The sequence below is a fragment of the Prinia subflava genome, chromosome 14, assembly GCF_021018805.1.
Source record: "Prinia subflava isolate CZ2003 ecotype Zambia chromosome 14, Cam_Psub_1.2, whole genome shotgun sequence".
Lineage (NCBI taxonomy): Eukaryota > Metazoa > Chordata > Aves > Passeriformes > Cisticolidae > Prinia > Prinia subflava.
Genome location: NC_086260.1, coordinates 14,112,974 through 14,126,254, shown reverse-complemented (window position 1 = coordinate 14,126,254; position 13,281 = coordinate 14,112,974). Strand labels below are relative to the sequence as shown.

Genomic DNA, 13,281 nt, shown 5'->3' with positions numbered 1-13,281 from the left:
TAAACCAGAAATTTGGCCTTTTCCCCCAAACAGACCTGATACTATACAACTACCAAAATGGGACTTTTTATTTTGAAATTAAAAACCTTGTTTCTTCTATGTATGGTAACAACAGCATTTATATATTAACATTCAGATTGAGTATAAAATCTGGCAAAAATGCTACTGTATGCTGGAAAAAACCTATTTGAAAGAAATTTAGCAAATAAAGGAAGGGCTTTTAATTTTTTTAAGCCTATCCAATTTGGTAATGCATTTTCCTGATTATGCAGGGAACACCAAGACTTCAGCTAAACATACCAAGATCTGACCAGCACCACTGGGCCAAAATTAATCAAATTAACCAAACTTTGAACAGTGGGAGCAGTGGGAGTCTCTTACAGGACAGAGAGGACAGCCCCTCCTGCCCACGCCAGGCAGGAGAACAATGCCAGAAAGAGTCCAGATAACAGGGAAAATCAAGGAAAGGAGGAGAAATCTCTTTACATTGTTTAAAGGGAGAAAATGCAAATAAATTCCTATACTGGTTTTGCACAGCACTCTGAGTTTTCGTGGGGCCTGCAAATTTGATTAGGTCTAAAACTGCTCTTCATTTCAATAAAATCCCTTCCCCCCTGCTTTCCTCCTTACCAAATGTGAATTTAAAGCAGAGAGAGAGAAACCACAGAGGAGACTACGGTCCCAAATGCTGTTTTAGGGACTAGATTTGTCTCCCCCAGCTGACCACACTCCATGGAAACCAGACTCCCATCACACAGCTGGCAAGACAACACTCTGATAAAACAACTGTGTTTTATAAATTCCCCAAGTCCAAACTCCAGGCTTCAAAATTCATTACTGTGACGGCTTGTGTCTGCCCTGCAACTGAGAGCAGAGATAGCAAACACATTTATTGTGCCTCTCATAATGCTCCTCTTTGTTTCAGCCAGCAGCTGGTGGAAGGCACTCCAGATCTGCTGCTTTCAGATACTTCTACTTACAACTATTCATACTAGTCTTTCTTTTTTTTTTTTTCTTCTCCTCCTCCTCTTTTTTTATTAAAACTGTTGGGCAACATGATAAAGCACAGACAAGCTAAACAAAGATAACACCGTGACGTAGTGTCTGCCTATAGAGCAGCTCTGCTCTCGCTTGACACCAGCCCATGCAGTCAGCAGGAATGTGCTTTATTTTAACCTCTTAGGAGCCTGACTGGAAGTGTTTCCACTCCACACGGTGTTTGTGAGGCCAGCAGGCTCTTCCCAGCCCTGGGACACGCTCTGCAAACAGAGGATGGCCAGCTCTGTTTGCCTTGCTCTGGCCAGCGGGAGCCCACCGGAACATCCACACAGCAAAAGTCGTGTTTTTACAAGTGTGCCTTGACAGAGACACACCAGAGGGGTCTGAAATCTGTCTGAGAGCTCCAGGAGCCACCAAAGACTGGGGAAAATAAAAATATACACTGCTGTGGCAGCAAGCTTCCTTCCTGTGCCTCGGTACGGGCTGCGCCGACACAGCGCTGCCGTGTCCTATCCCCCTCCCCATTTCCTCTCTCCCGCTGGCTGCTTTTAATGCCCAGAGTCTGAGCATTAATTACAACCCACAAATTCCAGAAATGGGAGCCTTTGTCCTGCCAGCTCAACACTGACACGGTGCAGACCTTAGGCAGGTTAGAATAAAACTCCTCCAAAGAAAATCCCGGCACTGCCCTGGCTCGTTTTTTGTTCTGCATCTGACAGATGGATTTATCCAAAAGAGTGAACCCCTGACAAGTTTATTAACTTTTAGAAAAAAAAAACAAACTTAAAATTCTTCAGTTGTGGTGTTCTGCCATGAAGGTCCTTACCTTTAAGGTCTTGGATTCAATTACTATGACCTCAGGCCACTCAATTAAAAAAATCACGGGCAAGAGCATTAAAGAGACTTTAATTAACGGGCATCACACCTTTAATTACCTTTTCCAATACCTGCAGACAAACTCTCATCAGTGAGAGGAGTTGCCTCATATTGTTAAGGCCAGATTCCCAGGAATAAGCAGTACACGAAGATCTTCAAGGGCAGTTTTTTCATTTGATTCAAGATCAAAAATTTACTTTCATGACATATGCTGCAAAGCCAAGACCTTCACAAAAGCAATACAGATGTGAAAAAGATACTGTAAAATACAATTTATTTTATTTTCTATTGCTACATTCTAAAAACCATTAGGAGATTAAATAACAAATAGATTGGAACAAATTTCTAAACTATTGCGTGTTTTATTCCACTATGGCAAACACAGAAGTCAGTACGTGCCAACATAAATTGGGATAAATGGCATAAAAATTCCAATTCATGCACAAAATAAAAATAATCACATGATTTGAGATATCAAATACCAAGCAGGGAAGTCACCACAAATTACTCAATTCAACAAGTCATCCAAACAAGTTATCAGCACAGAATTGCAGTGCAGCAGCAGATGCTGCCAGCTGCTGCTCTGGGGTTATTTCACCTCACTCTGTACAGTGGGAGAGGATTGACAGTCCTGGCACTGGGAAATTCCCCCAAAGCAGAGCTGTGTGAAACAGGCTGCAAGCAAGCTGCAAAGTAATCCATTCTCAGGGGGAAATCTTTGCTCACCACGAAAAACACGTCCCAAGAAGAATCACAAATTATGTTATTTATATCATTGCTGAGCGCTTCTGCAACCCCCACTCAGAAAAACAAACAAAATCCCTTATTCCAAAAATCAGAATTCTGCATCACTACTTTATTTCTGGGTTGCTTCTCCAGAAGATACGATTTAAGATGAGTTTAAATAAGACTTAATTCTGGGAAGTAGTAGATCAACCACTGTAAACAGAGTGACAGTAGCCTGTATTTCCTTTAGAGTACATTAAACAGGCCTATCTGGAGAGCATAATAAAACAGCAAACTGCAGAACAACAAAAAATTAAGTATTAATGGCAACAGCCTGATTAAAACATGCTGCTAAGAAATCAGATCTTGGAAATATTCTTTATTATAATTGATAGATTTCCTTCAGCAGCCAACTTACTGATTCCTTTATCTGCCACATATTTTACTGACTCTCTGCTATGATAACAAAAAGCTAATTTAAGAAACCAAAAAGTCACATACACATGTAGAGAGAAATTGGCAAAAGCCTCCTCTCCTCGGTTTACAAAACATATGAAAAGCACTTACTCCTGGAAGCAAGCTCTGGCTACCACTGTGCAGAGATCTGTACGCCAGAAAAGCCATGGCCAAAACCAAAATACAGCGATTAAAGTGAGTGCTCTGTGCTGGCTCCTGCAGCTGCCCCTGCCTGCCAAGCAGGGACACGTTCTCTGCACACAGAGCAGGCAGGGACATTAAATAGTGACCTCTGCATTCAATCACCTCCACCCACTTTTCTCCTTTATCCTTCAAAAGCCTCCCAAAGGAGCCAGAATTTGGTGCAGCAGCATCACTGGCAGCCTGCAGCAGGCTCGCTCAAGGATCCTTCCAAAAATATATTGTTCATCAAATTTAGAGCTGATTTCTACTTAGAAGGTCTTCAAAATGCTGTATTATGTACCAAAAACTGCAGTGCAACTGGCAGAAAATGGCAAATTTGCCTCCCCCAAGCCAACATTACCCTATTTGTAATAGATAGTGTGAAAACCTGACTACTCATCTGAAATTCTCTCTCCTCACACTGTGTAAAAGCACAGCTGTACAAAATACTATTGCTACATCAACTGCCTTGGCTGGGGAACTGTGTCAGTTCCACAAACTATTTCACAAATACATGAGATTAATAAAAAAATCTTGGCTGAACACTTCAACAATGGCTAAAAAATTCCCCTGGAAAATTCAGGTATCTGGTATTTTCCCTGGTACCTGAAAATAGGTGGTAGCAGCTGAGGGAGTGTCCTTGGTAAGGAGGCAAGAACTGATGGCACGGGCAGAAAAAGGGCAGCAGATCTGCCACAAAGAAAGCAGGGTGGAATAAATTTTACTGCTGTGGTCTGGCAGAGCTCTCTAATATTTCCTCTGTCAAACTGCAGCTTTCACACCTCAGCAGTTGTGACTGTGAGGCTGCGTTCAGTTCCAGCCCAACAATGAACTCAGGCTTGGGTCTAACTTTAGACCATGAGATTACTTCATAAATCCGCAGCTCTCACTTAAGATAATCTCCACATTTAGGTAAGTCTTAGAAAACTCTGCAAGAAGTGTTGCTTTCTTTGCTTAGAGTATTTTTAGTCATGCAGACTGTGGCTAAACCAAGATTTCAACAATCTGGCAGGCAAGATTTGGATGTAGTTAGTGCTGTAACTACACTGATCTCTGGATAATAACACCAGGGTTGTCTCCAGTGCTTGTGAACATCGATGTCAGAGAAGGATTTCTCTCCCAGAGAGAAAAAGAGGTGCTCAAGGAGCAGGGTTGCACCCCAGGAGCAACCCTGGAGCCTCCTGCCAGCTCTCCCAGGAAAAACCTGCATCAACCATCCAAAGCCAGTTAAGAGGGACTAAAAATTAGCACAATTATCATTTTGTCTTTGCTCAGACAGGAACCAAGCTCTGGGCTAAGCCCAGCTCCTGAGTCCAACCAAGGGCAGCAGTTTGGGCATCCCAAACACAGGAGGGAAAAAGGAACACAAAGGGAGAAGAATCATCTACACTTCCTGCAGAAAACAGTAAATTCCATATTCTGTTTTGCTTAGCAAACATGACATTCCTCTTTACTGGGCAAGTGATAATGTGATTTTATTGAAAATATAACAGCATTATCAGTATTTTTTTGTCAATGAAATATAATTAAGACAACATGTTGAAGATGTTGTTTCCCAGACCAAAGGTGGTTTCAGATCTAGGTGTTCATTTTTTGATCATCAAGACTGAGGGTCTTAAATGACTTTGTCACATAAAAGATGGCAAAACTAAACTAATCAAAGAGCAGCTGAAACTATCAAAGCCAGAAGCCCTGCCACCTATTTCAAAAGTAAATCAAAGTCACAACAGAAGAAATTGTAAGACTGGGACTAAAGCAATATTGCACTAAATCCTACCTTATAGCTGGATTGTCATGTGATGGCAAAGAGAGAGAAATTCAATTTGTGAAAGCTCAGATTTGAATAATTCCCCCTAACGAGAAAATATTTGTTACCCTTCCTCTGTTTGTTTGTTTGGTTTTTGGGTTTTTCTGGATATTGTTTCTGTTATATATTTCTGTTAGTGGACACCCCTCTGCTCCGATGGCTGATATTCCATGTACCACAAATTAAATTCTGGGTGTTCAGTGTCCCTGGTGGATATGAACACACTCAGGATGTTCTACAGCAACCATGCTTCCAACATTAATTCTGAGATGTTCACTTGCAACAGTGTAATATTAAAAGTAAATCTGATAAATTGTGCATACTTTGCTTCATAAGGATTTGAAGCAAAAGGTGCAATAGAAAGGTAAAAAAAAAAATCCACTTATTTCAACTGGAGCCTATTTTTAGAAGTACTACAGGCTTCTATTACAGTTTAAAATAAACATGCTCTGAACACATTTTCTCACATTATTCTCCTTTGCTACATGTGGAAAAATTCAGACCATCAAGAAAATGAACTCTCTAAAAGAGCTGTGAAATCTGATATCACACTTTCCAGCAATGTTTCTTTTATTCCCATTTTATTTCTCCCCAAATGCCCTACCTGGAAGGTAAAACAGCCCTCAAGAGAGGATAGAAATGCTTTAAAATATGAACAGAAAAGCAGATGTATTTAAAATGTTAGGAAAAGACACGCACAGGTGGGTACTGCCTTTAGGATGGATCTGGAATAAAGCAGGGTCAGTGTTCAGGGCACTGTGCAAGATCATGAGGGGATCCCTGGGACTTGCATCTAAGTGATCCAATTCTCCTCCTAAACAGCAGTGAAATGAGAAAAAAATCACATTTGGCCCCACAAACACAGGAAAAAGTTGGATTTCCACTTTGGTTTTGCTATCTGATGTGCAGCCTCATGGTCTCCCACATGAGGGACACTGAGCCCCTCTGGCCAAGCTGGACAGAATATCCAAGATTTTAATCCACTGAGCAGCAGAACAATCCCAGCCCATCTCCCACAAAGAATCCATTGTGGAGAACAAAATCCCTTTGTCCTTCAGGACAGGCTCCAAAATCCCTTGTGCAGAGGGAGAGCGAGAGAGCAGCGACAACTGCGCGGGGCAGGCGAACACTGGGAATCCTCAGCAAACCACGGAACCTTCCAGAGGGAAACAAGATCCTCTGGAGCACACAGAAAATGGAAAATGGCCATGGAAAATGAGAGATGTGCCAGGCTGCCCCTTCCTCATGGGATGACACAGGGCCTCACACAGCAAAATAAAGCAAATTTGGCTCAGCACAAGGCCTGTAGGGTGCATCATACAGAACCTCCAGTGCTCTGGATTTGTATTATTCTGAGATAATAACTCAGCACTCCCTCAGATGCTGCTCTCCTGCAGTGTTTTAATATCCAAGAAGTTGTGAAGGCTTCTAGAAGAGCCCAGAGAAAGTGCAGCTCATGAGATCCAGAGGAAAGGATTCCACATAATTTCTCCAGGGTTAGGGTGCTCGGTATAAAGAAAGATATAAAAGCTTAAATATCACTGTAGTTCCTGATAGCAATGTCTTCCAAAACAACTAGGCACACAGCACCACTAAGGAAAAAGATAAAACTGAATCTGTGCCTCTGACAGAGCAGTTTTTCATCTTGGGTTCACTACAGACAATTGCATTATTTTACTGGTTAAAAAGAAAATGGCTATGAAGAAACATACAGAAAAAATCTAGCTAACCAGAGAGCACAAAAGCGTTAAAACTGCTGCTCCACTGTGAGGTTTAGCTGTGAAAAAGCTGTAGCAGAGAATGAATTCCTGCCTGAAGGACTGGAGGTGGTGGATGTGGATCCAAGCACTCCCACCCAGCGCAGCAGCAGCGCTGGGATTGCTGGAGGTGTCCCAGGGATAAAAGGGAGGCAGTGGCGTGGTGCCAGGGCAGGGATGGCAGCACTGCCCAGCTCAGAGCCCGGCTGCTGATTTCACAAGCACAGCGCTGCTTTGTGGGGCCAAGCTGCAGGGTCACTCCAAATCAAAGTTCTCTCCAAGGGGAAGCGAAGGCAGGCAGATGGAGGGAGGGATTGTGTTTGCTACCAAGAAATTACACACTGCCTGGGCAGCCTTTCTCACACTTTTCTGGGCATTGAGGACAGGTTTTCCAGAACTCTTGGAAAAACAAGAACAAGCAGAGGTTCCTATTTTTGAAGTTATCTTGCCAGTCATGGGATTGGAAGGGGTGAGCAGCACCCAAGTTCCACTCTGCTAATCAAAACCTCTAATTAGGGCTGTGTCCTTCTGCCCTGTACCTACCAGTCCTTAGCTGAATCTCCCTTTGGACAGTAACTCCAGGCTCCTTCTCTATTTATTTCAGAGCTGCAGAAGCAACTCGATCCTGACACAACCCAGAACAGAGAGACAAGTGCAGATGGGTTGGTAAAACAAAGGTAGCAAAAATATGTCTGTGTGTTTGTGACCCACCACTCACATCACACCATCCCCTAGGAGACAGAAATCAAACCTCTCACTGCATTACTATGATACAATTCCCCAGTGAATCACCTGTTAAATCCTTCCCCATCTCACCTGGAAATTTCTGCAGATCTCTACCCCCTTATCACACATTTAAGATGTTCCACCCCATAAAAGTAATTAATAATACAAGGTATTGTATTAACTGTGAAGTTTTTAATGGAACCAAACAGCAATGCTGGGGGCAGTGAGACCCTGCATTACTAATTAAAAGGTTTGGAAGCCCTGCTTCAGGTCAGAAATGGGCTCAGCCTGGCTTGCACTGCACAAGCACAGCTGGGCTGCTATTTCCTTAAGTCCCTGATCCCAACCCATCCTGCAAGGAGAATATTAAAATGAACTGCCAGCATCTGTGGGCACATTCCTTTTCTCCAACTCAACAGGCTCTGATCTAAAGGAACAGACTTGGGGAGGTCCTGTGGCTCAGACAGGGGAACTTCAAATTCTTCCCAGCATTGTCTGCAAGGCCTCATCCCTTTTCTCAGCTAAAAAGACTCAACTACATCCACTGCAGGGGATTCCAGCACCTCAGTTTGGGTGGGCTCCAGAGGGACCAAAGTCACAATATTTTGGTCCAAAAGCTCTGTTTCCTCTCCATGACTGCTGAGCACAAAGTAGGGATCGAGCCCATACAGCATCAGTCCAAGAGTCATTTTTAGCATGTTTTTACCTGCTTAGCTGATTAATGACTTATTTTATTTGAACATCCCAAACAGGTAAAAACAATTTTCTTTACTAAGAGGTCACAGTAAGGTTTAGCAACTGTGGCAAAATATTCCAACTGTGGCACTTGGAATGCTGCTGTCAGCTTTATCCCAGACTTCTGTGAGTTCAACCAGTTACAGCTCTTTGTCCCCCGCTGTAAATAAGGATAACATTCATTGTTTATTTCACAGGGGTAGCTCAAAGTTGAATTAACTTGGCTTCTGTGAGAGCATGGATTCTGCAGAGAGGATTCAAAATAGATGCAAATGTGAGAATTAAACTGTTTGTTGTCATACTTGTTGCTAAATGCACCAATTGAGAAACACTTGAACTCAAACAGGGCAGTGTTCAATTTACTGTACTGCAAGGAGAAACTCAGAACATCCACGGACTAGCTGTCAAGCCTAACATAATGAGCCTCAAAGCAGTCATAGATAGTTGAATTTTAAGAGTTTTTAAAGAAAGAACAAATCTTTTAAACTTTTTTTTGTGATGAGCTGAGTTAAATACATGTATTATGTAACATTAGCGAGAGAAGCATTTTTGAAGATAGAGAACCCAGCCAAGGCTCTGTAAACATCCTTGCTAATGCTGGAATTCCTATTTTTGCCACCTTTAGTAAATAGCTCAGTGTGATGCCTGCAGCAGGACAAGAGCAGAGTGTTCACCTCTGGGTTTGGAGTGTTCAGCAGGAAAAGTGTGCACGTCAGCACTGCCCCAGCTGGCTCGGGGAGATTTAATCCATGCCAACCACAGAGAGCTGTGAGCTCCGAGATGCCACAGCAGGAAAACTGCAGGGTGGGGGTTAAACAAGCACCAGTGCACACCAGATGGCTGAGCAGGACATCTAAAAAAAAGATCCGGAGCATGAGGAAGAATATTAAAAAATATATATGTATTCTCTTTCAATGCCATAAATATTTATACTAAATCCAAGGAACTGGCCGAGTTCAGACTCGTCCTGTGTGAATCACACAGCACTTCCCTCACCCTGTCTTCATTTCATGTGTTCTGGATAAAAGCACCACAGAGGAGGGGCCACACTTGTGTCAACTTCTTTTCTCCGTGTAAGAGCAGTTCTTGTCGAGCTGCTTTAGATGATGTTGCTTTCCAAAGAATATAAACAGAACAACTAAACAGTCCTATTTTACTTGGCCAGCTCCTGTGTGGCTGATCTTCCTAGATCATTAAGATTCATAGAAATCGTTTCCTTTTGCCTGGACAACTTTAATTTTCTTTACAGGAACATTTAATTACAATCAGCAGAGCATCCCAGAAAACAACTGCAATGTTGAAATCTGGAGACAAGAAACCATAATTTTCTGAAAGGTTCTGCTCTGAAGGTGTCCCAACCTGCTACTGTCACAAATAACTTAATTTCAGAAGTGAGACCTACTAAACATTAGCAAGTAAATAACAAAATTGGAAGTCTCAATACCATCCGTAAAGTGCAAGCATAGCGTGTTGATACCATCTGCAAAAGAAGTCAATCCCCACTCATTCCAAAAAGAACAACAGCTACTCCAGAAGATCCATTGGCAGCTTTGGGTCTCACTCTTCTCATGCAAAAGCTGGCTGGGCACTCTGTAGGTTGTAACTACAAAGGATATTGCCAATCTGCTGTTCTGGGATTTGGAGTTAAAACAAAACATAACAAATGTTCCAGATCAGTTTATATTCCCATACAACAGTGCTATTCCTACCCTGGGCAAAAAAACCCTGAAATCTCTCTCACACCTAACTACAATCCATATTTAAGGGCAATCCCCCCATTTCTGCATGCTGAGTAACAAATATTAAACCTCACAAAGCAGCAAAGTGCAGTGCTGAGAGGCTTCCATGCCTGCCCTGTCAAATGAGTTTCCAGGAAAAAATACTGCTCTTTAAACACAACTGCTTCCAAACTTTCCCTGGGAGAGCAAATATATTTCCTGGAACCTGCTAGCAACATTTGGAAGAATAGGAGGAAAGTTATACACTGCAGTGCCTGGTTCTCACAGCGGACAGGGAACACTCTGCAGCGATGAGGCGTGAAGAGGAACATGTCTAAATAATCAGAGACTCTTGTAACAAGGGCAATTAGGAAAGCACAGGAGCCACAGGTCTGTGAGGCAACCGAGCTGGCACCAGCCTGCTGAAGGCAACTTCCCTTCCTCCCTGTGTGCCACCAAGGCTGCAACTCCACTTTATCCCAAATATCACCTACTTCTATCCACAAACACCACTTGTGGATGAGCTTTTGCTCCAAAACCGAAATGAGGCACAAAGCATCACACGGCATTTTTGGGGGGAAAAGCTGGACTGCACCAAGTGCTACTATGCTTAATGAGTTCTTGCTTTTAACGCTAGCAACAAGCAAGTTGAAAGGAAAAGGGAAAAAAAGTGTTACTTACAAAATCTCGTATCAAACTATGCCATGAAATTTAGGCAAGGGAACATTTTAAACTCTTGTTTAAAAATAATCTGATGCCAACCAGTGCTGTGAAACTTAGATAAGGAATGATCCCAACCTCAGTTTCACACTTTGTCCCCACCATCCATATCACCCTGAGATTAAGGACTGCCATTGCTATGAAAACTGATCTCTGAAGATCTTTGATGAAGCCCCATCACCCCACTGAGGTTTCTGGGTGAGCTTTTCTCTGGCTGGAACTGATGCTGTGGTGGTGCCGGTGGTGCTCAACTTCACCAAGGTTGCACAAGAAGCTGTCCTGAGCCATTTCTTCACTACAATGACCTTTTCTAAGGGAATGGCCACGAGTTGCATCAGGGGAGGGTCAGGTTGGATCTCAGGGAAAGGTTCTGCCCCAGAGGTGCTGGCACTGCCCGGCTCCCCAGGGAATGGGCATGGCCCTGAGGCTGCCACAGCTCCAGGGATGCCCAGGGTGGGATTGTTGGGGGTCTGTGCAGGGCCAGGAGTTGATCCATGACCCCTGTGTGTCCCTCCCAACTCAGGATATCCTGTGATTCTGTGAACTGAAGTCCCCCAAGCTCGCCTTACCCTACAATCAGTGCCAGCTACTCCTGCTATGAAGACCAAACCTCTCCCAGCTCCATCCATGTGTGACACGAGGTTTCCAAGCGGGCACAGATAACCCTAATTAAGAGCTCAGCTGCCTGCTCAGTGCTCTGGGGGATCCATCTCCCCCCATCCCTCCCAGGACACACACCAGTGCTCCCTGAGCTCCGCTGAGCCCTCTTGTAGGGACAGGCTGGGAATGGCAGGACCTACAGAAGCTGTGAGATGAAGCACCAGGGCCATCTGCCCCCAGGGAATGCAGAGGGAGCCCGGTGGCACTGCCTGCTCCTGCCCCCAGCCTCATGCCAGAGCTGTCCCCAAGGCAGGGACAAACAATGCCCCTGTGTGTGCAGCTATCCCTGCTGATCCCGAGAGCAATTTCCAGGGGGATGATCCAGGCTGCAGGAAAAACTGCCCGGCTTAAGGAAGGAATTCAACCCCCAAGCCCTCACGGCTCTTTAACGCTGAGGAAGTATAAAGCCATTTTTGTAAACACTTCTGCAGGAACTGGTGTTCACCACTACCTCACACTATTATCAGTGAGAAATTATAGGCTCTGTCCTGCTGGATTATTGTTAGTGTAAACAACTTTGCTGAATTGCTTGGCACTCTGTCTGCATGCAGCATGTTCAAACTCTGTAGTCTATTCAGCCAAAATCAAATATAAAGGCCCATCTGTATTAAACCTCAAGAAGAAATTAATAGACAACTATTTTCATGCAAAGCAGATATTTTAAAAAGGCAAAGCCAATACATATGGATGAACTTTTTCATTCATAATTTTAGATGCCACACAATGAAGACTGTTGTTTAAGCTGTATTTTTTCTCTAACAGCTCTCCATACAATGCAGTGCATTGTTCAGACTCTGGAGCAATTTAAGCTTTTTCAATGTCTCCTAAAATCCCTGGATTTATATCCAAAGAGACCTGGCACTGTAACAAATTTGACTTGTGAGTAACAAGTTACAGCCTTTAAGCAAATTGCTCATTAACACAGAATTCAACTTACTGCTACAAACCTCACCACCTTTTATCTCACAAAAAAAAAAAATACGCTGCCTATCTTATCTACAGAAAGCTGTGGGATAACACTCTATTATATTTGGGGTTTTAATTTCCTTGTTTGAGTTCTCAGTACAAATGCTGAACCAGCATCTAGGGTGAGAACAACAGAACTCCAGGGGGAAAAAAAAAAGTTAAAGTATGACCTAAATCTATCCTGCCTTTGATGAACGAGGAAAATAAACTGGATTTTGATGTCAGTCCTGAAGAGGATATTCCCAACTTCATGCTAGGAGGAAATGAGCAAGAAAAGCCCAACTGTGAAGCTGGGGCTCTTTGTTTTTTTCTTGAAGATGAAAGAGATTGAAAATGCAAAAGCCACAGAATGTTCTATAAGTGGGGAACCCTTCTGTAGGTGCATCTTAATTTACATGCCTTTGAACAGAAATTTTACACTGCACTACAAATAAAAACACCTAATTCGCCGTGAAGGAGATTCTTATCCAATCCTTAGCAGAAGATTAGTGCTTAAGGCATTTTTCGTTATTTAGAAACGAACCCAAACTTTGCAGTTAATAGGAGAAACTGAGAAAAATGCAAGGTCAGCAGAGAAAGCGAATGGAAACTCTTCTTTAGAACTTCAGAAAACACGTTGCATTTCATTAAAAATCCAATGAGGTTAGCAGGGTGTGTGATAGCAAACATCTGAAGCGGCCTTTTGGGGAAGACAGACGCATTTTCAGGATGCCTTGCAGTGCCCTGAGAGGACACCCAGCCCTGCAAGCCAAGGAACGCTCCAGCCGTACAGGAAGTCAGTGAAATAATTATGTAATATGCCACTAACTAATGAAAGCTGTCCTGAAACAAAAAAGGGGGTGTTTTGCTAGAAATCTGGATCCAATTTTCTTCATTAAAAAAATAAAAATCCCAGTCTTCTGGACTATCCAGAGAACTCTGCATTACTATTCTGAGTGCTCCAAGTAACATG

At 43.1% G+C, this 13,281-nt stretch overlaps 1 protein-coding gene across 2 annotated transcripts in view; it reads right to left on the bottom strand.

The window, feature by feature from the left end:
- Positions 1 to 13,281, bottom strand: part of VGLL4 (vestigial like family member 4) — a 78,179-nt gene that overhangs the window by 28,586 nt on the left and 36,312 nt on the right. The gene's annotated exons all lie outside the window — the stretch shown is intronic.